The sequence below is a fragment of the Dendropsophus ebraccatus genome, chromosome 7 (genome assembly GCF_027789765.1).
Source record: "Dendropsophus ebraccatus isolate aDenEbr1 chromosome 7, aDenEbr1.pat, whole genome shotgun sequence".
In the NCBI taxonomy this organism is placed as follows: domain Eukaryota; kingdom Metazoa; phylum Chordata; class Amphibia; order Anura; family Hylidae; genus Dendropsophus; species Dendropsophus ebraccatus.
In genome coordinates this window covers 103,995,359-104,020,618 of record NC_091460.1, presented here as the reverse complement: position 1 = coordinate 104,020,618, position 25,260 = coordinate 103,995,359, and the positions used below count along the sequence as shown (strand labels likewise).

General features: G+C 43.5%; 1 protein-coding gene across 1 annotated transcript in view; it reads left to right on the top strand.

The window, feature by feature from the left end:
* EPHA5 (EPH receptor A5) overlaps nt 1-25,260 on the top strand; it is a 178,095-nt gene that overhangs the window by 98,354 nt on the left and 54,481 nt on the right. The gene's annotated exons all lie outside the window — the stretch shown is intronic.

The window sequence follows — 25,260 nt, the reverse complement described above, 5'->3', positions numbered from 1 at the left end:
CTCTACATAGAGTACTAAATTTATTCAGAGAGTTCTTTAACCGTTTCAGGACTGGGCTAATATTGGCCTTAAAGGGAATCTGTCAGCACCTGGGCTGACCTGAGGTGCTGGCAGTGTAGTGTTGGTATGTGTCCCCTGTTGTGTCTATTACCTTTCTTTTCACCATTGGTGCTGTAGATGTGTGACAATCTTGCCCAACTCAAGTGTCCAAAGAAGAGTATTGGTGCAGCATTTGGGCTGCACTTCGGCACGCTTCACCACTACTTCCTTCTCTCTGTTTTCGTGAATATTTAGCCATTGCTGACTTCACAGTTCTCGCAAGCGTCCTGGATCACTCAGGTCCACTGATCCAGTGTCCGGATCTGCGTATATGCCATAGTGCGGAGGAGCGGTGCAGGCGCGCTAAGGGCCTAAAGCCAAGGCCCTCAGTTGGTAAGCTCAGCGTACCTATGCCACTCCTCCGCAGTACCTATGCCCCCTTTTTTTTTTAACAGACGTCTTTCTGAATAGACATTACTTTGAGGCCAAATAAGGTCTGTACGACCATCATTTGGCCTTGAAATGATGGCCATTCAAAAAGATGTCCTTAAAACGGACAGAAAAAGACACATTGGGAACATAGCTTTAATATGTTGTTATAGATGGATCTACATTTCCAATGTTTTTCTCTTCTGGAAAGATATCTAAGAATTAGAGATGAGCTAACTTACAGTAAGTTCCGGTTTGCAGGAACCTGAACCTATTGTATTCTTTACGAAGAATGTAGAACCATTATATACCAGTATTGATTAAAAGAATATAGTGTTTGCACTGTATACATTCTATGTTTACTAATTATATGTCAATATTTACATGTGCCCACTTTACTTGACCACTAAATATTATATTACTGTATATTACAAAAAATCTTTGTATTCCTTTAGATTTTCTTCCATTGTGCAGTGACATCACCACATATGGCCAAGTTTCTGTTACTAGATGAGTTATGAATTAGTTGAATATTTTATAGCTTTATTTATAACTCCCCAGTCGGTAATTGCACTTAGCCGCAGTTTATTGGCCTTTGGAAAACGGTTAGATTAATGAAAGGATGTAATCTATTGTGAAAACATCCTGAGAATTTTCTCAATGGCTATTTAGTCTGTTACTTTGATCGGGCAGGCCTGCGCTACATTTCTTTATCTATGGAAGCAAAAGCGCAATAAATCAACAACATAAAAGAGTGGTACATTTTGTATGTAAAAAGAGTCTATTGTGCTGCAATGAAAGGTGATAGCAATATATTTGATAATGTAGCAGCAGATGTACACCAGTGTTAAACTGTAACAAAATAGCTTGTAAGACGATCTAAATAATGCACAACCCGAATAGCTTCAGCACTTCCTAGATTTACTGAAAGGTTGTAAAGACACAAAGAGAGAACAAAGTGAATAAAATTATAATAAATCCAGTGCTTTTTCTATTTATTTTTTTACTTGGCTGATAAACATATATTCCATTGCTTAAATGCTGAATTATTAAGCCATATAAATCAGCACAGTAAAAACATACACAGCTGACTTATGAGAAATGTATAAAAGATGTCTGTATTTAGAGGAGAAAATCTATATGGACGGTTATTGAGCGTGGTCATGTTTATGCTTAGTAATAACTACAGTAATCAAACTACTGCTGTTCACCCCGAGAAAACAGAGATTCATTTTAGTTTTCCTTTATTTTGTAAAGAAACCTTCCAGCCAGAATAGTAATCTTGACTGCGCTCATGAACCATTATGTGGAGTAACTGCCGTCATTAACAAATGACTTCAGCAATTTGTGTTCCAGACGCATCTTGCTTTTAATACCAGAGGCATGAATTAAAGGGGTATTCCGCTCAGACATAACTTTTCCTAAGTTGCTGCCCATGGTGAGACTAAAAATTCCTTCCATACTTGTTATTATCTATTCAGTCTCCTTCCCCCAGTTCTGAGCTGCTGCTTTCTGCTAAAGGCATACAACTGTGTGAGCTTTTCTCTCAGTCTCCCCTCCTCCCCCCTTGCTTCCAAGACAGCTGATGTAAATAAGTCCCTATTTGCAACTTTGTAGCAACTTTGTAATTCTAATAGTTAGTCTCACCACGATAATGATATATGAAAAGTTATGTTTAAGTGAAAAACCCCTTTAACAGTTATGAACTGTGTTCTAACCTAGTCCTTCCTTATAAATCTGATTAAAATCTTCTTTCTACACCCCGCTGTAGAAGTATATGGAGATGTGCATCTCCAACAGATGTCAGCTGTAATATACAACCAACATCCTTCGTTAATAAATGGCATTAGAGTTAATCCCAGTCCTGACTGTTTAGAGGGAATCTGTCAACTATAATTCATGTTTCAAACTGTGGACACTGTTAAATTATAGGGACACATGGTACCTTTCATATATCCAACTGTTCTTCCAGAATATTCAAAGATGCTTTTATTATTTTGTACAAAGAATCAAAAAGGCTTTTCTAAGCTCCTGATGTGCTGCAAGCTGGAATGCCTCCTCTCTCCCTCTCCTTGCTTGATTGACCCCTGGAAGTGCAAAGTCCAAAGGAAAGGTTAGGATCTGGAGGGAGGAAGGAGATGTTATAGCTTGCTGCAACACCTCTTTGACTCTTTGTACTAAAGAATAAAAATATATAATTTTTTTATGTTCAGGAAGCACAGACAGATATAGGAAAGGTACTATGTGTCTCCTTGACCTAACAGCCATCTAACTGTTAGCAGTTTGGAACATGAATTACAGCTTCCAGATTCTCTTTAAAGTGACACAGTCGCCCCTTTTTGCATTATGACTTCTCTACACAAATGTAAAGGGTAAATTTAGCATTTTTCATCATTTACTTTATATCATACATCTTGGTGCTTGTTCCAGTAAAAAGTGATATTTTATCATCTGCGGATTGTGCTATCTGGGTGGGGCTTCACGGGCGAAGCGCCACTTAGCCCTGCTCCCATAATGCTACCATTGGCCCCGTCCCTGTGAAGTCATTGGTGCATAGGGGGCGGGGCCTAGATCTTTAGGCTGGCCTGTTCCGTTGAGGGGTGGGGCCTATGAGCCAATAACGTAACGGGGCGCTGCCAATGGTGCGCATTGTGGACAGGACTAAGTGGTGCTTTGCCCGTGAAGCCCCACCCAGATAGCCCAATCCACAGATGATAAAAGATCACTTTTTACTGAAACAAGCACCATGACGTAGGATATAAAATAAGTTATGAAAACTGCAAAATTTGCCCTTTTCACCTGTGCAGAGATGTCATATTGCAAAAAAGGGGGTGACAGTGTCACTTTAAGCCTACAGATGCCACAGTCAGTGCCATTCACAGCAGTAGGGAGGTGGTTTTTGATAGCGGGAGGGGGCTTAGCCTGTTGGCTCCTACAATATCATAATGGTTGCCATAACTAAAGCGATTAACCCCTAGACGGAAAAAAAAAAGAAACAATGGCTAAAATCACAAAAAAAGGTTCCATTAAATATCAGCAGAGCAGGCTGGCTGGGGGCAGGCCAGATCGGTGCACTGCGGGTTGTAGTCCCACCCCAAAAGCATCAATCTGCCTTACTAGCATGGGGATTAAATGACGAACGGAACGGAAACTGCGCCACGGATGAATATAAGAAACTTACCTTCCTCCTCAGCGCCCTGTGCACATTAGGGTGATATCAGGTTGGGTTCGTCTAGCCTGCTGATAGTTTCCCTTTAATGTTTGTGGTTACTAACTGCTTTTCTGTTTCTGGTGTCGATGAAATTTGTGCCCTGGGTGTTGGCATATTGCCTTGTCCTTTGTGGTGTCTAGTACTTTATGCCTCTAACACTAATGCCTAGTGTTTTGTTTCTACTCTTTCATCTCCATAAGTAACAGGAAGGGTCCTATAGTATATCAGTTATCGGCACAGGAAGGATAGAATGGAATGGCTGTCATCTAACAGCTGTTTCTTTGTGACCTGAAAAAGCAATATGTTAGCAATGTGTGAAGATGGGGAAGGGGGCTTACAATGAGCGCTTTCCCCACGAACCAGAGACAGCTTCATTCGAGCCATCTGCGCCTGCTGCCAACTCGTCCCAATTCAATCTTGAATGCTTTAGGTTCTGTTGATATAATTTGCATAGGGTGACATATTTCACCCTTAATGAAACAATGTTCATTTCTTATTTATTCTAAATCTATGTTCTGGATTATAGAAATATTTTTATCTAATCACTATACATATGCATAGTAATAATATTACCAGCTTGAACTCCCACATGATGGCATGTGTTAATTATAATTACTTGGAATGCATTGCAGTAATTAGCTGCTCGGAACAGATGAAAATGGCATGGTGAATCTCAAGGATTAGCACTGAAACCAAACGGAGATTACTGCTGCTTTTACCTTTACGTTTAGTCAAATACTTACCTTATTATGTTATTATTTAGTTATTTTCAACCAGTTCATCTCGACTTAACTATCCATCCATCTACTGTAGTTTATCTCTGTGCAAACCATATGCAAGCTTGTGCATCTGTATGTACAATTTATAAGGAGTTAGATAGAAAAAACCTGCAATGCAGTAAAAGTGAAATCACAATAGCAATTGGCCTGTTCTGCCCTTTTTTTTCTTCTATTGCAACAAAAACATTGAGGTCCCCCCCCCCATCTAATAAAAAAAAATATGGTACTTGCTGATGCTCCCACCATTAAAAAAAAGTAAGATATACATTTATTCTACTATATATCAGATTGAGCCAATTTATTATTCAGTAGACTGACTTGCCATCAGCACCCCAATAGGTTGACTGTAAAATCTTGCACGTTATTGTTTCATATTGTATTCGCACATCATGCATTTCAGGAATGCATCTACTTTATGTCTAGGTTCAAGCTAGGTGCAGACTGTTAGTGTATGCCAAAATACTAGCAAAATATATGACACATATACCATGGCGTGAAATGCGTGGAGAGAAGAAACAAGCAAGTTGGATATTGACTGCATCATCTTTGTTGTTCTTGGGGAGATAAAATGATGCCAGTGGAGTCTGGCAGCAGCTTACACTAGCCCCTTTCAGAACATATGTGTGCAAACAAAGGATATGGTGGCATCAGAAAAGATAGCTGTTGGCTTACTAGATATTGGAGTTGAGTGAACATGCTCAGTTAGAGCTCCCGCAATGAATTTTTGTGTTATAAATTTAGTTTATTTCATTCCTTCAAGGGATGTTTAAATGAAATAAATAAAATTTACCATAAAAAATGAAATAGGTTTGTACAGGTTTGTACACATTAGAAGTCTGGCGGAATGAGGCAATTGGAGGCATCCTGCTCGACTTCTTTTGCAAAAACATATTTTTTTTGTTCTAATTTTTGCTTATGTCTTTTAATTGTCCCTTGAAGGAGCAAAAAAATGAAACAGATGTGTTTGTGCGGGAGAAATAACTGATGGTTGAACAGTGACAATTTTTGAAACTTAATGGCCTTAACCAGGTACCCTTGGCTACATTGAGCAGGAGTCACCTTGTTAAAGTAATTGATTCCAGTAGGCTCATTAGTTGAGTTGAGCACTTGAGTATTGAAACTTCAGTAACAAGCACTTAAGCATTTTAGTACTCGCTCAACTAATTGTAGGTGTATAGGCAGCTTTAAAGTGTCACTGTCGTTATAACTTTCAAAATCTAAATCAACAGTAGATCTTATATAAAGTAAGTTTGTAATATACATACTTTTAATTTTTTTTTTTTATCATGGAAAACATGGGACTTCCTGTTTTCTGACTTTTTTTTTCCTCAAAGAGTCAGAAAACAGGAAGTCCTGTGTTTCTCAGGCCACCTGAGCGCTCACAGAGAGAAGGCAGTCATGTGACTGATGGACTTTTTGAGCCGTGACTCTCTGTACTGTCCAGAATTCTTGTGTTTAGTCTGTTTTTTCCACCAGCAGAGGTCTAAAAATATGCCTTCAGGAGACTGGACCTTGATTTCTGGTAAGTTCAGTTTTGTTTTACAGCATGATAACAACCACAAAAATATTGAATGTAAATTGCAAACTTGCTTTATATCACATCTACTGTTGATTTCCATTTTGAAAGTCATAATGACAGTGACACTTTAATCATACAGGTTTTGTGAGCACATGACATTTTTTTTAATGCATACAGATGAGTGGGCAATAACCCACTCAGGACCACATTTATGTGCTACAATGGAGAACTACTTTGTAACTGCAATCACATTTTCATACATCACGTAGACAACCATTATTTGAATTCCATTTGATCCTGTAAACATTACCAAACGCATATACCGCTGGCTGCACTGGTTTCTTTGAGAGTTTGGAATTACAGTTTGGAATTAGAAAACTAATGATTATACCACTTTTATACCACTCTGCACCCTCTCATCTGAACTAGTCAATGCAAAATAACTGTGAATGCTGCATAAGAAATAAACAAGATGACCGGGTGAAATATGTAAATGTAATCCTGAAAATGAAGCTTCACCTTGGAGTAACCTTACCGAATATATTAGGGAAATGCTTAAATAGCAATCTTCTAATATTAGACCATTAGCCGGGATGTTCCCCATGGCTAGGACATGTTTCTGATAAGAACATGCAAGGGAATAGGGAATTTAGTATTTTTGGAGGTTTCCCTCCAGACACCGGCCATGATTGCCTTTAGGGCAACCATTAGGATAATCTGAAATTCATGGAAGCCCTAAAGGTTGTTATCTGAACTCTCACGGCTAATAGGAGCATTCCTGATAATAACATTTTATTAATGAATGAAGATATTCCCTAAACTTCTATTACACTCCCTGTAAAAATAAACACCATATTGCTCATGTTAATGGATGGCTAGAACGAACTCAGAAATATTATTTTCTATTTCACATGTTTGACATAAATTTTTAAGGATAATTGATAGAGATTACACAGTGTTACATTATATTAGAGAAAACATCTTTGCCTTATTTTATCATAATTTATTAAATCAAAGCATAAAACTCTTTTTATATGTTAAAATCCACAAATCTCTGTTAGTTATCCCTTTTCTCAGGTAATTTTTTAATAGAAGGTTTTTATTTCTTTCTCAATGGCATACTGTAACTCAGAAGGTATCTAAATGACCTTGATAAGAATATACAAAATATTTAGTTGCACAAGTTGAGTGATCCCTAAAGCATTTTCTGGCGGTACACCCATTGGCTATGTTCACACTACGTATTTGACCGGCCGTTCCATGACTCCGGCCGGGTCACGGAACAGCCGGTCTCAGCCCAGATTATCACGGCCAGTACTTAAGTACCGGCCGGATGATCTTTCCTCCGTGGAGCTCTGATGCGGGCGCATCAGCGCGCGCCCGCATCAGAGCTTCCCATAGCAAAAAGTGAAGCTTCACTGTGTGAACTGACAGGTCCTTCTGCGGGCGGAATTCATTGAATTCCGTCCGCAAATAATGGACCTGTCAGTTGTTTGCGGCGCCGTATGGGAACCAGCTGGAGCGTATACGATGTGTGTACGCTCCGGCCGGGATCCCATAGCAAATAATGCTATGTTCCACCCACAAATCTATGGCTGTAGTTCTGCGGCAAGAACTACGGCCGTAGATTTACGTAGTGTGAACATAGCCCAGGGCTATGTTCACACAACGTATTTTTTCGTATTTATACGACCGTTGTTGCCGATTGCAACAACGGCCGTAGTTAATACAAAAAAATATGTTGGCTTGCTGTCTATAGAGTCCCGGCGGGAGCCTATACACATAGTATATGCTCCGGCCGGGACCCCTAGTGGCGCCACAAACAACTGACACGTCAGTTTTTTGCGGCTGCTATTCATTGAATAGCGGCCACAGAAAGCTCAGTCAGTTCACACTATGAAGCGAACGGCTCCGGCCGAAAGATCATCTGGCTAGTACTGCTGTAGCGGCCGGGATGATCTTTTCAGAGACCGGCCGGTCTCTTACACCATGTGACCATGGCCATATAATGTAGCAGGCCCTCTTAAAGGGATACTTAAGTGAAAAATATTTTTTGTCAAATAATAGATAAAGATAAAAAATGCTAAATTGCTGATTGTTGGTCACATCACATCCAGAAAAATTGGAATAAATAGCCAACAAAAAGTCGCATAAACGCAAGCAAGGTACCGATTACAGACCAGTACAGACCATCGCAAAAATGATAAAAGTGTTATAGGGATTGAGTGTAATAGAACAATTTTAATATTGAGGGGCATTTATTAAGATTGGCCTCAGTATTGTTTAGAAGCAATGCCCACTGTCCTTACCTCTTCCCCAACTGCACCTCATTAACATATTAATGGAGTGGAACGGTTTAAAGACACTATGGTGATGTTGTGATGTCTTAACCTACTCATAGATTCATTTTAGGCTATTTTCCCTTTGTTATCTTTTAGTTATTTTTTATTCAAGGGTTTTAATTTCATAATAACTTCCATCATTTGTGCAACAAATTTAATTATTTGGACTCAAATGGTCAAAAAACATAGGGACATTGCCTTAAGGTGATGATCTGCACAGGCAGATACCTTCTAAAGATTCCTAGTCAGTATAAAGGTAGAAGAGATTCTATTAATTTGATTCCTTTCTCAATGTGTCAGGCTTGTCTCTTGTTCTACAAACCTGAGTTTTGTACATATAAGTAATTATTTATGTTAAGTGGTTAAAACTTAGTAACACGAATCTCACATTATCTTTCCATCAAGACTGAAAAGGTGTTCTTAACAGATTTATTGGTTAATTTGGGATGGCATGCAGGTGGTTGCAATATTTATGAGACCTGTAATTACTTTTTGTAAAATGAGTTCCATAGAGAAATCAGCTCACAGTGATGAAATGTGATGAGGTGCATCTGCATATCCAGTCTCACAGTCACACAAACTGAATGTCATAATGCAATATCTCGAGCTCTTTCTACCCAGCAAATACTTTTATCAGCCAAAAACACCATCTATTTACTACTGCAGCCATTCGTAGCCTTAGGCGCTGTGAGCAAATACTTCCTAAATTAGTAATTAAACACTCAGTAGGTTTATGTCTCATACAACAACAGCCCCTTCCTCATTATTTCACTGCTATGAGAAGGTCCTCCATAATACTCTTAGCAGTACAGCAAAAAAAATTCAAATACTTAAAATAATGATTGACTATTTATATTCGAGTCTACTGCATCTTGTCTGACTTTTCATAGAAAACTGGATATTGCATTTTCCCTTCCTTTTTCACTTAATCCTTGCATGTAAAGTCCTTTTGATATATTTCTTTTTTTTACTAATGAGAACATTGGGTCAGGTCATTCATTCCTAACAAGATATGATCCGGACATTTATCTCTACAAGATATCCTTCTCCTGCTAGATATGATCCGCTGATCCTTTCCTCTAGTACAGTGGTGTCAAACTCAAATACACAGTGGGCCAAAATAAAAAAAATTGGACAAAGTCGTGGGCCAACCATGATATTTAATGAAGATTGCATGCAGTGTTTCTGGCACTGTCAGAGCAGCATGCGGCATTCCTGGCACTGTCCATACTAAAGTAATTTTCCCCACATGAAAGTTACCCATTATATCCCTCAAGCAGTAGGTAATCCCATAATTTTACCCCATGTAGTATCCCACCCCAAATGGTGCCCCACATACTAGCCAGGCCTACTATTAGAGACCTACATAGTAGCAAGCCCTCCCGATAGTGTCCCATATAGTAGCCAGCCCCCAATAGTGTCTTATATAGTAGACAGCCCTCCCAATAGTGTCTTATATAGTAGCCAGCCCTCCTAAGAGCCTATTATAGTAGCCAGCCCAACCAATAGTGTCTTATATACTGTAGTAGCCAGTCCTCCCAATAGTGTCTTATATAGTAGCCAGCCCTCCCAATAGTGTCTTATATAGTAGCCATTCCTCCCAATAGTGTCTTATATAGTAGCCAGCCCTCCCAATAGTGTCTTATATAGTAGCCAGCCCTCCCAATAGTGTCTTATATAGTAGCCAGCCCTCCCAATAGTGTCTTATATAGTAGCCAGCCCTCCCAATAGTGTCTTATATAGTAGCCATTCCTCCCAATAGTGTCTTATATAGTAGCCAGCCCTCCCAATAGTGTCTTATATACTAGCCATTCCTCCCAATAGTGTCTTATATAGAAGCCAGCCCTCCCCAATAGTCTCTTATATAGAAGACAGTCCCTAAAATAGTGTCTTATATAGTAGTCAGCCCTCCTCAATAGTTTTTACAGTAGCCAGCCCTCCCCAATAGTCTTATGTAGAAGCCAGACCCCAATAGTGTCTTATATAGAAGCCAACCCTCCTCAATAGTCTCTTATAAAGAATCCAGCCCCAATAGTCTCTTATATAGTAGCCAGCCCACCACAAGTTTTTTTTATAGTAGCCAGCCCTTCCCAATAGTCTTATATAGTAGCCAGCCCTCCCCAATAGTCTCTTACATAGACACCAGTCCTCAAGAACAGTCTCTAAAATAGAAGCCAGCCCCTACTGTAGTTGTTCATGACTGCCCCCTTAGCTTGGACTCACCCTTCCTGTGGCTCCATAGGCTGCAGGAGGAGGATGCGCACGATGACTTCACCACATTTCCAGCGCTGGGGCACAACTGAGATACTTCTAGACCACAGGCTAAAAACTGCCTGTGGCCTACCAGATTATAATATGGGTGGTCCAAGCAGCTCCACTGACCACCCATATTATAATCTGCTGCAACGTCAGGTGGGCCAAATTTAACACAGTAATGGAAAAGCACGGCGGGCCAAAAATAATGGCACCACGGGTCAGATTTGGCTCCCGGGCCAGAGTTTGACATGACTGCTCTAGTAGATATGATCCCAGCATTTTCTCCTCAACTATGATCCAGCCATACTTATCTATTAACATAAAATCTAGCCATTTTATTCCATTCTTTCCCCAACTAGACATAATCCAGCATTGCTTCTTCATAACATAGTCTTGCCCTTCTGTTTTTTCTTAACATATGATAAAGCTACTATTTTCAACTAATTATTATTTGGTCATTTATTTGATCATTGATATATTTATCAATTTCTGTGGATATTGGAGGACAATAAACAGAGCCAAGAATCAAACTTGACATAACTCTCACGGCAGGGAGGGAGATTATTTAAAAATGTTTGACAGACACATACCCCTCAGTCACTCCCTTATCTTATTTACACAGTGAGACTAAAGTTTAGATTTCATCAGGGATTTTTTTTTTCTATTAAAAAACAACCGAAATGAAATGTTTTGTATGCTTTCCAGTCTGACACAGTGCTCTCTGCTGCCACCTCTGTCCATGTTAGGAACTCTCTAAAGCAGAAGAAGTTTTCTATGAGGATTTGCTATTGCTCTGGACAATTCCTGACATGGACAGAGGTGGCAGCAGAGAGCACGGATTGGCCGAGCAGAGTCTGGTGTCCTGCTTTATCATCTGATTATGTTTCTGTATCCACGGAGACGGTGGAAATGCATTATGCTTAGCAGTCTTTCAACATGCTTTTTCTTAACTAGCCCCTGAGCAACATGCATTACTCACTCGAGTACTTTAGAGTAGGCTGATGTTTAAGCTAATACTATACTAGTTGTAGACTTGAGTGCACTCACTAATCTCTACACATGACGCAATCGTGAAAACCTACTATATTGTATTTGTTGAAATAACTTTGTATATCATATCCATGTTTACCAGTCTGTGTCTTCCCTGTGGGTATTTCTGGCTGGTTTTAGAATTGTGCTTTGTTCTAAGCATTTTTTTTTTATAACTATGGAAAGTGGAGCACATTTTAATTGATGTTTTTAATTTCTGGTAATAATGATTGCAAATTTGATACCAGCTGCATGCATTATCTAGACGGAATGCTATTGCTTAAAAGAGAAATTTGGATGCTGTAGGATAATTTGTGCTATATGAAAAAAGATCTCTCTTCCAGAACTATTTTATTGAATGTACAGAAATAATTCAGACTATCTGCAGCATCTATAAATAAAACTAAAAAGGAACCTGTCAGCACTTGGGCCCTACCTGAGGTGCTGACAGTGTGCTGTAGTTGGCAGTCCCCTTGTGACCATGTTGCCTTTGGGTAATTTGTCTGTGGAGTGGATTATGCACAACCTTATGTCTCCTACTGAAGCGTCAATGAGGAGTTGTGACCAAGTATTTGTGCCTCACTCTATCACTCCTCACCCCTCCTTCCTTCTCTTCTTCATGAATAATCAATGCTGCCCGGCCACCTGATCACTCGCACTGTCAGCCAGTATCTGCCAACAGAAGACTGATCTGCAATCAGATATATTTAAATGTCCTAGCCTGTGTAGGAGCAGTGGTCTATGGGTAAATAACCAGTCTAGAGACCAGCACCAATTTGTTTTATTTGGATTGATTCCCCTAATGAAAATAAAATATAATATATATACAAGCTAGGAGGTTCTGATTGCAAATCAGTCCTTTGTTGGCGGATACTGACAGCTGAGGGAGCAGGAGGCCGGGGAGCATTGATTTTTTATGAAGAAGAGGGAGGAGGAAGCAGTGGTGAGGCGTGCCAGTATGAAACACAAACGCTGAGTCACAACTCTTCATTGACTTTTCATTACAGTAGTAGATGCAAGATTGTGCATAATCCATTCCACGGACTAATTACCAAAAGGTAACATGCTCCCCAGAGAACTGTCAAATACAGCACAGTGTCAGAACCTGCTGTTCTAGGGTGTGGTCCAGACTACACAGCCAACTTGCTGTTCTAGGGGGAGGTCCAGACTACACAGCCAGACTGCTGTTCTAGGGGAAGGTCCTGACTGAACTGCAAACCTGCTGTTCTAGGGGAAGGTCCAGACTGCAAAGCCAGACTGCTGTTATAGGGGAAGGTCCAGCCTACACAGCCGGACTGCTGTTATAGGGGAGGCCCAAACTACAGTCTTCTCTCTCTGAATCTTTTTATAATATTATTATATACTGTAGATAATGGGATATTCTTTGTGGGATATGTCTTTGCAATTTTTCAGTTAAACATTTCTCTGAAGTTTTGTAGTTTGTTAAACATTTCCCCGTCTTTATTTCTGAGAGAATTATTTTTTATACTTAGTCACATGAATTGCACAATGCACCTCTAGCTGTGTTTTTTTTTTTTTTTTTGTGGCACTTTTTTTTCCAGGTTTTTGTTGCCCCATCCCGACTTTTTTTTTAGATGTGTTCTAAATTCTAAATGAATTAACTTTTGTCCTTGACATGCAAAATGTCTCGCTTTCACAGCATTGGCTATGTGTTCTATGTTCTATTGCAATTTGCAAATAAAACATGGGTCTATGATATTTGCAAATCATTGCATTGCATTTTATTTACATTTTTACATTAAATTTACTCAATTTTTTGGGAAGTATATATATATATATATATATATATATATATATATATATATGTACAGTATATATCACAATTATTGCAATACCTTTTTTTTTACACCCATTGGTTTGCAAATAACAGTATTTTGGGAGTTGTAGTTTAATCCAAGGCTGAATTATCGCAGTTGGCATAGTCAAAGCTTACGCTGTCAGTCCTGGCCTGTTTGGCTAATGTGAAGTGTGTGCAGGTTTGGAGAAGCACAGGTTATTGTTAGCAGAAAATCGAACAATGCTATTCCGTCTGCTGCGGACAGAGATTAATCTGACTCACATAGCTCACAGACCAGCCTGGATGATTAGTTAATCCAAGCAATAGCATGATCACCTGATATAAGAGGAATACAAAGGCCATAAATGCCTCTCAACTGCCTGGTGATTAATACTTGAATAGAGAATGTTAGTATCCATGGATCACAAGCTACCAATGTGCTTCTGTCCTTATCCGGAGACGGTCTCCAAAGCAAGGCACAATAATTAAAGCTGGCAAGGTTTGAAAGAAAGCTGCTATAGCACATCTAAATACAGGATTCTTTCCCCCTATTTTTCACATTTCCTTTACGTATGATGATGATTAAAGAAGAAGTCCAGCAATTTAAAATATATAAATGATATAATATAATAAACAATCACTACTACCTCTCCCTGTACCATGGCAGCACTGTATTGCCGCTCTGGTACCCTTCCAGGTTTCCCCCTGCCCCTGCTGACTGACAATTTTTTTTTAATCACCAGACTTCATTATTAGTATCATTCAATCCATATTAGTAATGTTTGAGGGGATTGTGTCACACATTTATGACATAGCGTAGTCCATTTGGTGTGTGTTTTATTTAAACCGAAAATTTAAACTAACAGCAAAGACTTGATCTCAGACTGAATATAAAGGAGACTTAAAAGCGGTACTCTGGTGAAAACTATTTAGAACTTGTATAGATTTGTAATTTACTTCTATTTTAAAAATCTCATGTCTTCAGCTGCTGTATGTCTTAAAGGAAGTGGTGTATTCTTTCCAGTGTGACACAGTGCTCTCTGGTGCCACCCCTGTCTGTGACAGGAACTGTCCAGAGCAGTAGCAAATCCCCATAGAAAACATCTATTGCTCTAAACAGTTCCTGTTACAGACAGAGGTGGCAGCAGAGAGCACTGTGTCACACTGGAGAGAATACACCACTTCCTGCAGGACATACAGCAGCTGATCAGTACTGGAACACTTTTTAAGTAGAAATTTTTAAATAGTAGTAAATAAGAATTTATACAACTTTCTGACACCAGGTAATATGAAAGAGAAATAATTCAGATTACGTCTTTAAATATAGCACTAGGCAGACACAGAATCATATGCACAGGCTAGCCACCTAGGGCATCATTTCTCTTTTTTTAACCTTATTTACTGTGTTACTATGTTGCTATGTAATTATCAGTTGGAGGGGACAAACACACTTGCCAGATCCGCAGCGAGTCCCCTCGCTGCATATATGCAGCGAGACTCGCTGCGGATTCTGGCCCTATTCTTTCAATGTTAGACAGAATCGCAGCAAGCCGGAGCCGGGATCAGGTAAAGTATACGCTTGCTCCAGTGCCCGCCCGCAACCACGGCCGTCTGATCACCCCCCAGCAGCCCCGGACGCCCCCCCCCCCCCCCGCAGCCCCGGCCGTCTGATCAGCCACGGACGCCCCCCCCCCCCCGCAGACCCAATCGCCCGCCCGCAGCCCGGCCGTCTGATCACCCCCCCCCCGGCAGCCCAGATCGCCCACCCGCAGCCCCGGACGTCTGATCACACCCCCCCGCCGCAGCCCCAATCGCCAGCCCGCAGCCCCGGGCGTCCGATCGGGCTGCCGGGTCTGCAGGGGAGCGATCAGGGCTGCGGGGGGGGGGGGGTGATCAGACGGCCAGGGCTGCGAGCGGGCGATCGGGGCTGCGGGGGAGGGGGGTGATCAGACGGCCGGGGCTGTGGGCGGGTGATCGGGGCTGCGGGGGGTGATAAGACGGCCGAGGCTGCGGGCAGGCACTGGAGCGAGCATATATTTTACCTGATCCCGGCTCCGGAGCCGGGATCAGGTAAAGTATATGCTCCGGCGGAAGGGGGTTAACGGGGCGGGCTGGGGACAAACTTTTGTGTAACATTGAAAGAATAGGGCCCTGGATCCACAGCGAGTCTCGCTGCAAATACGCAGCGAGAGGACTGGCTGCGGAGACGGCAAGTGTATTTGTCCCCAGGAAGTAAATTATTTAACCCCTAGGCGACCCTGGACGTACGCGTACGTCCAGGGCCACCTCCATGTGTTCAGAGCGAGGCGCTCTGAGCCGCCGCGGTCCCAGGTGCCGCTCGTAGCCCAGGACCGCGGCTATTAGCGGGCACGGTCCAATCGCCGTGCCCGTTAATACAGTAATCGGATGCAGCTGTCAAACCTTAAAAAAAAAATACAAAAAAGTTTGTTTGTTTGTTTGTTTGTGATCAGCTGTTCTATTTGAGGCGAAGTCAGCGCCCCACAAAAGCTGTCCGTTTGTGCTCTGCTGGTTGCCGTCAAACCCCTCTAGCCACCCGCAACCAAAAAAGTTAAAAAAAAAAAATAATAATTTTTTTTTTTTGGGGATAACCTGTAAATTTCTGCTTTGCTGGGTGCCTCCAACCCACAAAGCAATAGTCACTGAAAGTCTGTGCCTTCTGCCCAATAGATTATTTCTTTTTCAAAATTTACACCAACCAAAGAACTATGTCCAAGCGTCCTACTTCCAGCACTTCCCAGGCAAGGACTGCAACGGCAGGCGGTGAGGGTAGGAGAAGTGGCAGCACCAGGCACGGCGGCAGCCGGGGCAATAGGCGTGGCAGCAGGGTGCAGCTACCCCAGACAGCCAGTGGTTCTTTAAGAACCACACAGCCAGCGGTTCTAGATTGGCTTACCCAATCCTCCACTTCCACCGCCCAAAGCTCCCAAACGAGGTCGGCTGGATCATCTGACACCACCCTTACATGGGAGGGTCAGCGACAGTCCTCTGCCCCGTCCCCTGTTATTACTATGCCACCCACCTATGGGGCACCTTCTGCCAGGGAACTGTTGGCAAATCTTGATCTGCCTTTGGATTCTCCACCACTTTTTAGTGATGATGAGGAGGAGGATGAGGTAGTCCACCAAAGGCAGCAGGTGGAACGTGCAGAGACTGCAGAGGAGGTGGTGGCTGTAAGCCAGGGAGGGGCATCCAGTGCCACACCTGAGATCCTGTCCCAGCCACTGGAGGACAGTAGCAGTATTGGTGATGATGATGTCGTCGATCGGACGTGGCGCCCCCAAGCACCATTATCCTCAGTGTCATTAGGGGAGGAAAGTGAGGTGCTACCGAAGAAGCAAAACACCCCACTGCTGCAAGGAAGCGAGGCACAAGAGGGAGGGGTAGAAGACAACCTACCAGGCAGAGTCACTTACCTCCAAGCCTTGGTCCTGAGAGGGGACCCTCAGGCAGCAGTGGCAGCCAACAGACCGCAAGACACCCCGTGGCTGGCAGCAAACCACGGTCCTCTGTCGTCTGGCAGTTCTTTCGGCTGGGGACAGATAAGCACATCGCTCTGTGCCTGCTGTGCAACGAGAGGGTCAGTCGTGGTAGGGGTGATTATCTTGGGACAACATCCATGAGGAAGCACATGGAAAGGCAACACCAACAGGCCTGGAAAAAACGTGACCCCAATACCACCTCCTGTCAGGATGCACCATACACTGCAGATCCCATCATGCAGCATCCTGTCACTGCAACTCAGGCTTTGTCAGCCTCAGTTGCCAGCAGCAGCACAGTCTCACTGCCATGTACACCCCTAATGAGGCAGCAATCCCTGACCGAGTCCATGGGCAAACGTCAGGTGTACTCCAGCAGCCATCCCATGGCACAGAAACTGTCTGGACACCTGGTTAAGCTGCTGGTGCTTAAGTCCCTGCCATATAATCTTGTGCCTTTCAGGGATTTCGTGGCGTGTGCGCACCCCAGATGGCGAGTCCCCAGCCGCCACTACTGCTGATGTCTGGTCCTCTAATTATGGGCAAGGCCAGTACATGGCAGTTACTGCCCATTGGGTCAACATCCTCCCAGGAGACCATCAGGAAGTTGGCCCATTCTTGCCACTGTCACCTCCTCGATGCTTTAGGGGGCCAGCAGCGGGTAGCACAAGTTCTTCCTCCACCACCACTGCAGTCCAACCTGACCCAGTATCTTACCACCGATGTCAGGCCCGCCGCTCTCAGGCTGTCCTCCACTTGGTGAGCCTGGGTCAACGAAGCCACAGTGGGCAGGAGCTGCAAACATTTCAGCCACTCCTACCCTGCAAGGAACACCCTGCTCAGAATACAGAGACAGCGCGGTATGCCCCAACATCGGCTAATCTGCGACGGGCCAACCCTCTGAAATTCTGCCCTCCATATGCTCGACCGCCTGTACGAGCAAAGGTCAGCCGTAACAGACTACCTCATGGGGCAATCAGGCAGCTTCACGCTACACTGCGACTTCCAAGTAACACACTGGCAGTTAATGCGGGAAGTCTGCCAATTGTTGATCCCTTTTGAGGATGCGACTCTCTTTGTGAGCAGGCAGGACTATGGGATCAACGACATCATCCCACTCCTCCATGTTCTGGAAAGTGCGCTGAGCAACATCAGCGAGGATTCCCAGGCCACAACTCCAAGGCTGAACATCGCCTTGAGCCCAGAGCTGGATGAAGTGCAGATGGAGGTTGAGGAGGAGGAAGATGTCTACCCCCAGCCATTCCACACACCACCACCTGGCTTCTCTGCCTCTCCATCAACGGAGGAGATGGAGGATGAGGTGGTAGAGGAAGAGGAGGAAGACCCCAGCAGACCCTGGAACTACACTGAGGACAGTGTAGAGGAGAGGCGGTCATTGTCCTTGGTGCAGATGGCAAGGTGTCTGCGGGAGTGTCTGCGGAATGATCGCCGGATTGTGGACATCCGCCAGAGGGATCAATACTGGCTGGCCACCCTGTTGGACCCTCGCTTCCACCGCAAAATGGCAGAATTCTTCCCGCCATCACAGAGGGAGGCTAAACTGGTGTACTACAGGGACATGCTCACCAGTCAGTTGGTCTCAACTTACCTGCGAGACCAGCCAGATTCCCAGACAACATCCTCTGGGGGGGAACCAGCGCGCTCTACTCCCACCACCACTAGTGGAGGCATCAGAAGTCGCTACAGCCTGCAAGCCCTCATGAGTGATTTCATGCAGCCAGCTGGTGAAGAAAGGACACAGCACCGGACTCATGGCATGGACCAGCATGAGCTCAGCCACCAGGTCACTGCCTACCTTGATTCTACCCTGCCCCAAAGTGTCACAGACCCCGTGCAGTACTGGGCCGAAAAACTCGAGATTTGGCCTCAACTGGCAGAGTTTGCCTTGGCTCTGCTGTCCTGCCCAGCCAGTAGTGTGGCGTCAGAGAGGGTATTTAGTGCGGCGGGTAACATCATAACACCACAAAGAACGAGGCTCTCTTGCCACAGTGTGGAGATGCTCACTTTTGTTAAGATGAATCGTGCCTGGATTACATCGGATTATACCACCCCCCTGCCTGATGTGAATGACTAAGTCATCAGTCACCCGTCTTGCATGGCAATCCGTGTGTCCAAGAAATTGACCTTAATATCCTAAATATGTGCCCAACGTAAAAATCCGTAATGTAACTTATTAAGTAATGTTCCCCCCTTAGACCCCAAATTTTTTTTAAAAATCACCTTAAAAATTCCCAATTTAATTGGGATACATTTGAAATAACAGATCCCCATTTCCAAATTTGATGCCCATGGTGTGTTGGCCATTTAACATCTCCACACCAGATTAATGCCTTGCACCAGTGCACCGTCCGACCCATACCCCAAGAACAGTAGCAACCCTAAAATAATCCCCACGACTATGCTTCAAAAAGTGTGGATTTCACCTTTTGTGAACTATAGCCGTGGGGTTCTATCCCTGGCACCCGTGCCAAGGAACACTACTCACCGTTTTGTGAGCGGGTACTAACTGTTCTTGAGGTATTTTGTGGATATCATGAGAGTAGTGAAATCTTGCACCGCAAATCCCAATGGGGTTCTTCTGTGTGCAAATTATTTCACGCCTCTCATGCAGTCACGCGTGGAATAAGGCTGTCTATGGGGCATATATCACGGAGGCTGCTGTCCTTCAACTGTGATATAAAAAAAACACCACAGTTAGTTACAGCAAGAAACAGTTGCTGAAAGGCAGGTTATCTTGCCTTCTTTACGGGTGCCTTTACAATAGGAGGCTTTTTTGTGGTTCCCTGCTGGCTAAAATCCACAGCGCATCGTTGGCTGATTTTAAGCCACCTTCAGTACTATGGGGCTGGGTGCAAATACCCAGTTCAGCGCAGAACTGTGTATGTCCGGCCGTCACCCTAGTACTGAATGCCATTTGGTGAACGGTATAAAAAGGCCCTGTGGATTTTACTCAGCAGACCCGCAGCCACATGTGAAGGCACCCATAGGGTGAGGTTTTTTGGGAGTGACAAAAGCGAGGGTGAGAGGTTACTCCCATACCCCATCAGGGGTTTTTCCCCTACCCACTTTAAAAGATAAGTCCAGGCAGTCAATAACTTTCTGTACCCTTACTTGACCCAGAAATGTATTAATTGACCGGACTTATCCTTTAAGCCAGCTGGTGACAGCACTTAAAAAACACAAAAGCATACATCCATTGTATTGGACGCTACACCCGGTTAGGACATCAAACTGGTGTTAAGAAAAAAAAAATATATATATGTGTATCGCCAACAGCCATAGGCCCAGATTCAACAGGTTTGACACCAGAGTAGTTGCGTCAATTTGTAAAGCAAGTGCCAGTGAGGTGTCAATTTAATGAAAATTGGACACGTATTTTTGGATAATGGAACTGGGGTAAAGCCTTCTTGAATCTGTACCTTTTTAAATGTCCTTTCTTCACCTCATGGATTCTGAGGGTGAGGTTCTCTGTCTATTTTACCGTATCCGTATCCTGCTAGAATAGGTGTAATGTTAGAGGGGGTTTTTTTTAACATTGACTGTCCTGTGCTGAACTCTACATTAACATGTTGTCATGTTTAAAGAATAATTTATACACACATGTATATCCTTAGCTTCAAACTTTAATTGTCTGTACTAGGTCCTTCTGGGTCCAAAAGAATACTACTCCTACTAATGCCCCCACAGTCAATTGTCTATTTGGAAACATACTGGGTGGAAACTGCCTTCTCAACTTGTCTGTTTTTAACAATACTAGCCTGAGAGCCATCAACTGCTGCCTTCTCCTGGTCCTCAACTGGTCTGTTTTAAATAATACTGACATGGAATCAATCAAATGCTGCCTCCTCCTCCTCAAGTAGCTGCTCCTCAATAATACTGGCCTGGAATTGATCAACTGCTGCCTCCTCCAGCTGCTCAAGTAGTCTTTTTTTAATTATACTGGGCTGGAATAGATCAATTGCTGCCTCCTCGTCCTCAATTAGCCTCTCCTCCATAATCCTGGCCTGGAATAGATAAACTGCTGTTGCCTCCTCCTCAAGTAGCCTCTCCTCAAGTAGCCTCTCCTCGATAATACTGGCCTGGAATCAATCAACCGCTGCCTCCTCCTGCTGCTCAAGTAGTCTGTTTTTAATTATACTGGCCTGTAATCGATCAACTGCTGCCTCATCCTCCTCAAGTAGCCTCTCCTCGATTAAACTGGCCTGTAATCAATCAACTGCTGCCTCATCCTCCTCAAGTAGCCTCTCCTCAATAATACTGGCCTGTAATCGATAAACTGCTGCCTCATCCTTCTCAAGTAGCCTCTCCTCAATAATACTGGCCTGTAATCGATCAACTGCTGCCTCATCCTCCTCAAGTAGCCTCTCCTCGATTATACTGGCCTAAAATCAATCAACTGCTGCCTCCTCCTGCTCTTCTAGTAGTCTCTTTTTAATTATACTGGCCTGTAATCGATCAACTGCTGCCTCATCTTCCTCAAGTAGCCTCTCCTCGATAATACTGGCCTGGAATCAATCAACTGCTGCCTCCTCCTGCTCTTCTAGTAGTCTCTTTTTAATTAGACTAGCCTGTAATCAATAAACTGCTGCCTCATCCTCCTCAAGTAGCCTCTCCTCAATAATACTGGCCTGTAATCGATCAACTGCTGCCTCATCCTCCTCAAGTAGCCTCTCCTCAATAATACTGGCCTGTAATCGATCAACTGCTGCCTCATCCTCCTCAAGTAGCCTCTCCTCAATAATACTGGTCTGTAATCGATCAACTGCTGCCTCATCCTCCTCAAGTAGCCTCTCCTCAATTATACTGGCCTGGAATCAATCAACTGCTGCCTATTCCTGCTCTTCTAGTAGTCTCTTTTTAATTATACTGGCCTGTAATCGATCAACTGCTGCCTCATCCTCCTCAAGTAGCCTCTCCTCGATTATACTGGCCTGGAATCAATCAACTGCTGCCTCCTCCTGCTCTTCTAGTAGTCTCTTTTTAATTATACTGGCCTGTAATCGATCAACTGCTGCCTCATCCTCCTCAAGTAGCCTCTGCTCGAAAATACTGGCCTGGAATCAATCAACTGCTGCCTCCTCCTGCTCTTCTAGTAGTCTCTTTTTAATTAGACTGGCCTGTAATCGATCAACTGCTGCCTCATCCTCCTCAAGTAGCCTCTCCTAGATTATACTGGCCTGGAATCAATCAACTGCTACCTCCTCCTGCTCTTCTAGTAGTCTCTTTTTAATTATACTGGCCTGTAATCGATCAACTGCTGCCTCATCCTCCTCAAGTAGCCTCTCATCGATAATACTAGCCTGTAATCAATCAACTGCTGCCTCCTCCTCATATAGCCTCTCCTCGATAATACTAGCCTGGAATCGATCAACTGCTGCCTGCTCCTCATCAAGTAGCCTCTCCTTGATAATCCTGGCCTGGAATCGATCAACTGCTGCCTCCTGCTCCTGAAGTAGTCTGGTTTTAATAATACTGGCCTGGAATCGATGAAAACTGCTGCCTCCTCCTCATATAGCCTCTCCTCGATAATACTGGCCTGGAATCAATCAACTGCTGCCTCCTCCTCCTTAATTAGCCTCTCCTCCATAATACTGGCCTGGAATCAATCAACTGCTGCCTCCTCCTCAAGTAGCCTCTCCTCAATAATACTGGACTGGAATCAATCAACTGCTGCCTCCTCCTGCTGCTCAACTTGTCTCTTCTCAACAATACTGGACTGAGAGGCGAGCAATCTACTGCTGCCTCCTCCTGGTTCTCGACTTGTCTCTTCTCAACAATACTGGCCTGGGTGCAATCAAGTGCTGCCGCATCCTCCTTGTAAACTTTTTCCAATATTTTTTTTCACTATTTTGGCACTTTAATTCACTATATTTTATTCTTCTTCTTCTTATTTTTTTTTTTCTCATTATTTTTGGAAATTTTTTCCCCCACTTTTTTTCATTGTAATATCAACTGCAACTAAACGAAACTATACCCTATCACACTCCCACTATTGTAGCTGCAATTATTCAGCCGTTAGAGCAAGGTTCGTTTTCGGTTTGATTCGGACCGATCCGAAATTCACGAAAGTTTGCCGGATCGAACCGAACTGAACTTTTCAAAAGTTCGCTCATCCCTAATTGGAGTTCATAGACAGCCCTTTACTGATGATTTTTCAATCGTCCAATAAGAATATGTTATGAAAACAAACATGTCCTATGTTAATGAGTGGCTGACGCACAGTGTACAAAATGGAATCTTGTTTCTTGGTTTGCATTTCTGGGACTTTGATATTAATCAGCGCTGGACCTACTCACAGCAATCCTGCTGGTTAGCTGAATATGTTACCCCTATATTATTTACCCAGGTACAGCACTACCTATGTAACTTTGTAATGTATGTTATGTCTGTGAATCGCCCCCTTCCCCGTGTCCCACCACCCCCGCCCGTGTACCCGGAAGTGTGTGGTGCATTATACATTACCTGATCCGTGTCGAGGCCGGCCGCTTCATCAGCCGCTCAGCCGCGATTGGTTGAGCATAACTGTCACGTCCGGGGCAGGGAAGAGTGAGCCCTATTCTGAACCCAGACCCCTATCCCTACCTGCTTGGACGACCTGCCCTAAACAGCAGTCTCCAACTGGGCGGCGGTCCCTACACTGGCTAAGTGCAGGAGGGGAGATGAAACAGTACAAGTCTGGAGGAAGCAAGGGCAACAACAAAAACAGGAGAACTACAAGTCCCAGCAGACCTAACCATTAAGGCTAGACAAAGGAGAAAGATAAACCAAATACCAACAAGCCAGGTCAAACCAGGAAGTCACGTCATACACAGAATCACAATCCAGAAGTACCACAAGTCCAAGCCAGAAGTCAAACAGAGAAAGCAGTCCAGGGAAACAAAGAACAAACCAAACAAGCCGAGTCAGAACCAGGAGGTCACGTCAAATCCAAATCAGAATCCAAAAGGCAAGTCCACAATATAGATGAAGAGGTCAAACACAGAAAGGAGCACACAATAAACGCACGAGCCAGCCAAAAGACTTGATCACGGGCGAGGCATGGAAGCATCCACCTGTTTAAATCAGAGCAGGGAGGGAGTAAGGAGGGAGCATCAGCTCTGATTGGACCGGCGTCTCTGTACTCTGACAGGCTGAACAGCATGCCTGTCAGACAGTCCAGACGCCTCCCCCCTTTCCAGCTGGTGTGCTGAGAGAGCAGTGGAGGCATCAGCAGGTATGTTCATAACAGTACCCCCCCTTTTATGAGGGGCCTCAGGACCCTTAAATGGACTGGGCTTGTCTGGATGAGATTCATGAAATTTCTGAATCAATTTGTCTGCATGGATAGATTTAACAGGGACCCATGATCTCTCCTCTGGACCGTACCCTCTCCAGTGAACCAAGTACTGCCAAGAATTTCTGACTTTGCGAATATCTAAAATTCTAGAAACCTCATACTCAAGTTCACCTTGAATCTCCACAGGAGCAGGAGGTTTCTTGGACACGGAAAGAGAAGGAACATATTTTTTTAACAAAGACCTATGAAATGCATTGTGAATCCTGAACGAGTCAGGCAATTTCAGACGATAGGATACTGGGTTTATTCTTTCCACAATGACATACGGACCAATAAAACGAGGTGCCAGTTTCCCAGATGGTACTTTAAGACGGAGATTACGAGTGGACAACCAAACCTTCTCCCCCACTTCAAAAACGTAACCACATAAACGTCTTTTATTGGCATTTTTCTTTTGGATGCCCTGGGACTCCTTCAGGTTCTTCTGAACCTGGTCCCAGACTGTGCACAGATCAGTGATGATAGCATCCGCTTCAGGATTATCAGATACATTATCGGAAAGAGAAGAATACCTAGGATGGAATCCGTAGTTACAGTAAAATGGTGACATTTTAGAAGATGCATTGTCATGATTATTTAACGCAAATTCAGCTAATGGAAGATAAGAGACCCAATCGTCTTGATGATCAGCAATATAACAACGCAAGTATTGCTCAACAGATTGGTTAACTCGTTCAGTTTGTCCATTGCTCTCTGGATGAAAGGCTGATGAGAAGGACAAAGTAGTACCTAACCTCCTACAGAAGGCTCTCCAAAATCTAGAAACAAATTGTACCCCTCTATCAGAAACAATGTTGTCTGGAACACCATGCAACCGTACAACATGTCTAATGAATAGTCCTGATAATTCCTTAGCAGAAGGTAAACCATGTAAAGGAATAAGATGACACATTTTGCTGAACCGATCAATAATTACCCAAATCACAGTTTTTCCTTGAGAAGCAGGTAGATCTGTCATGAAATCCATTGATATGTGAGTCCATGGCCTAAGTGGAATAGGCAAT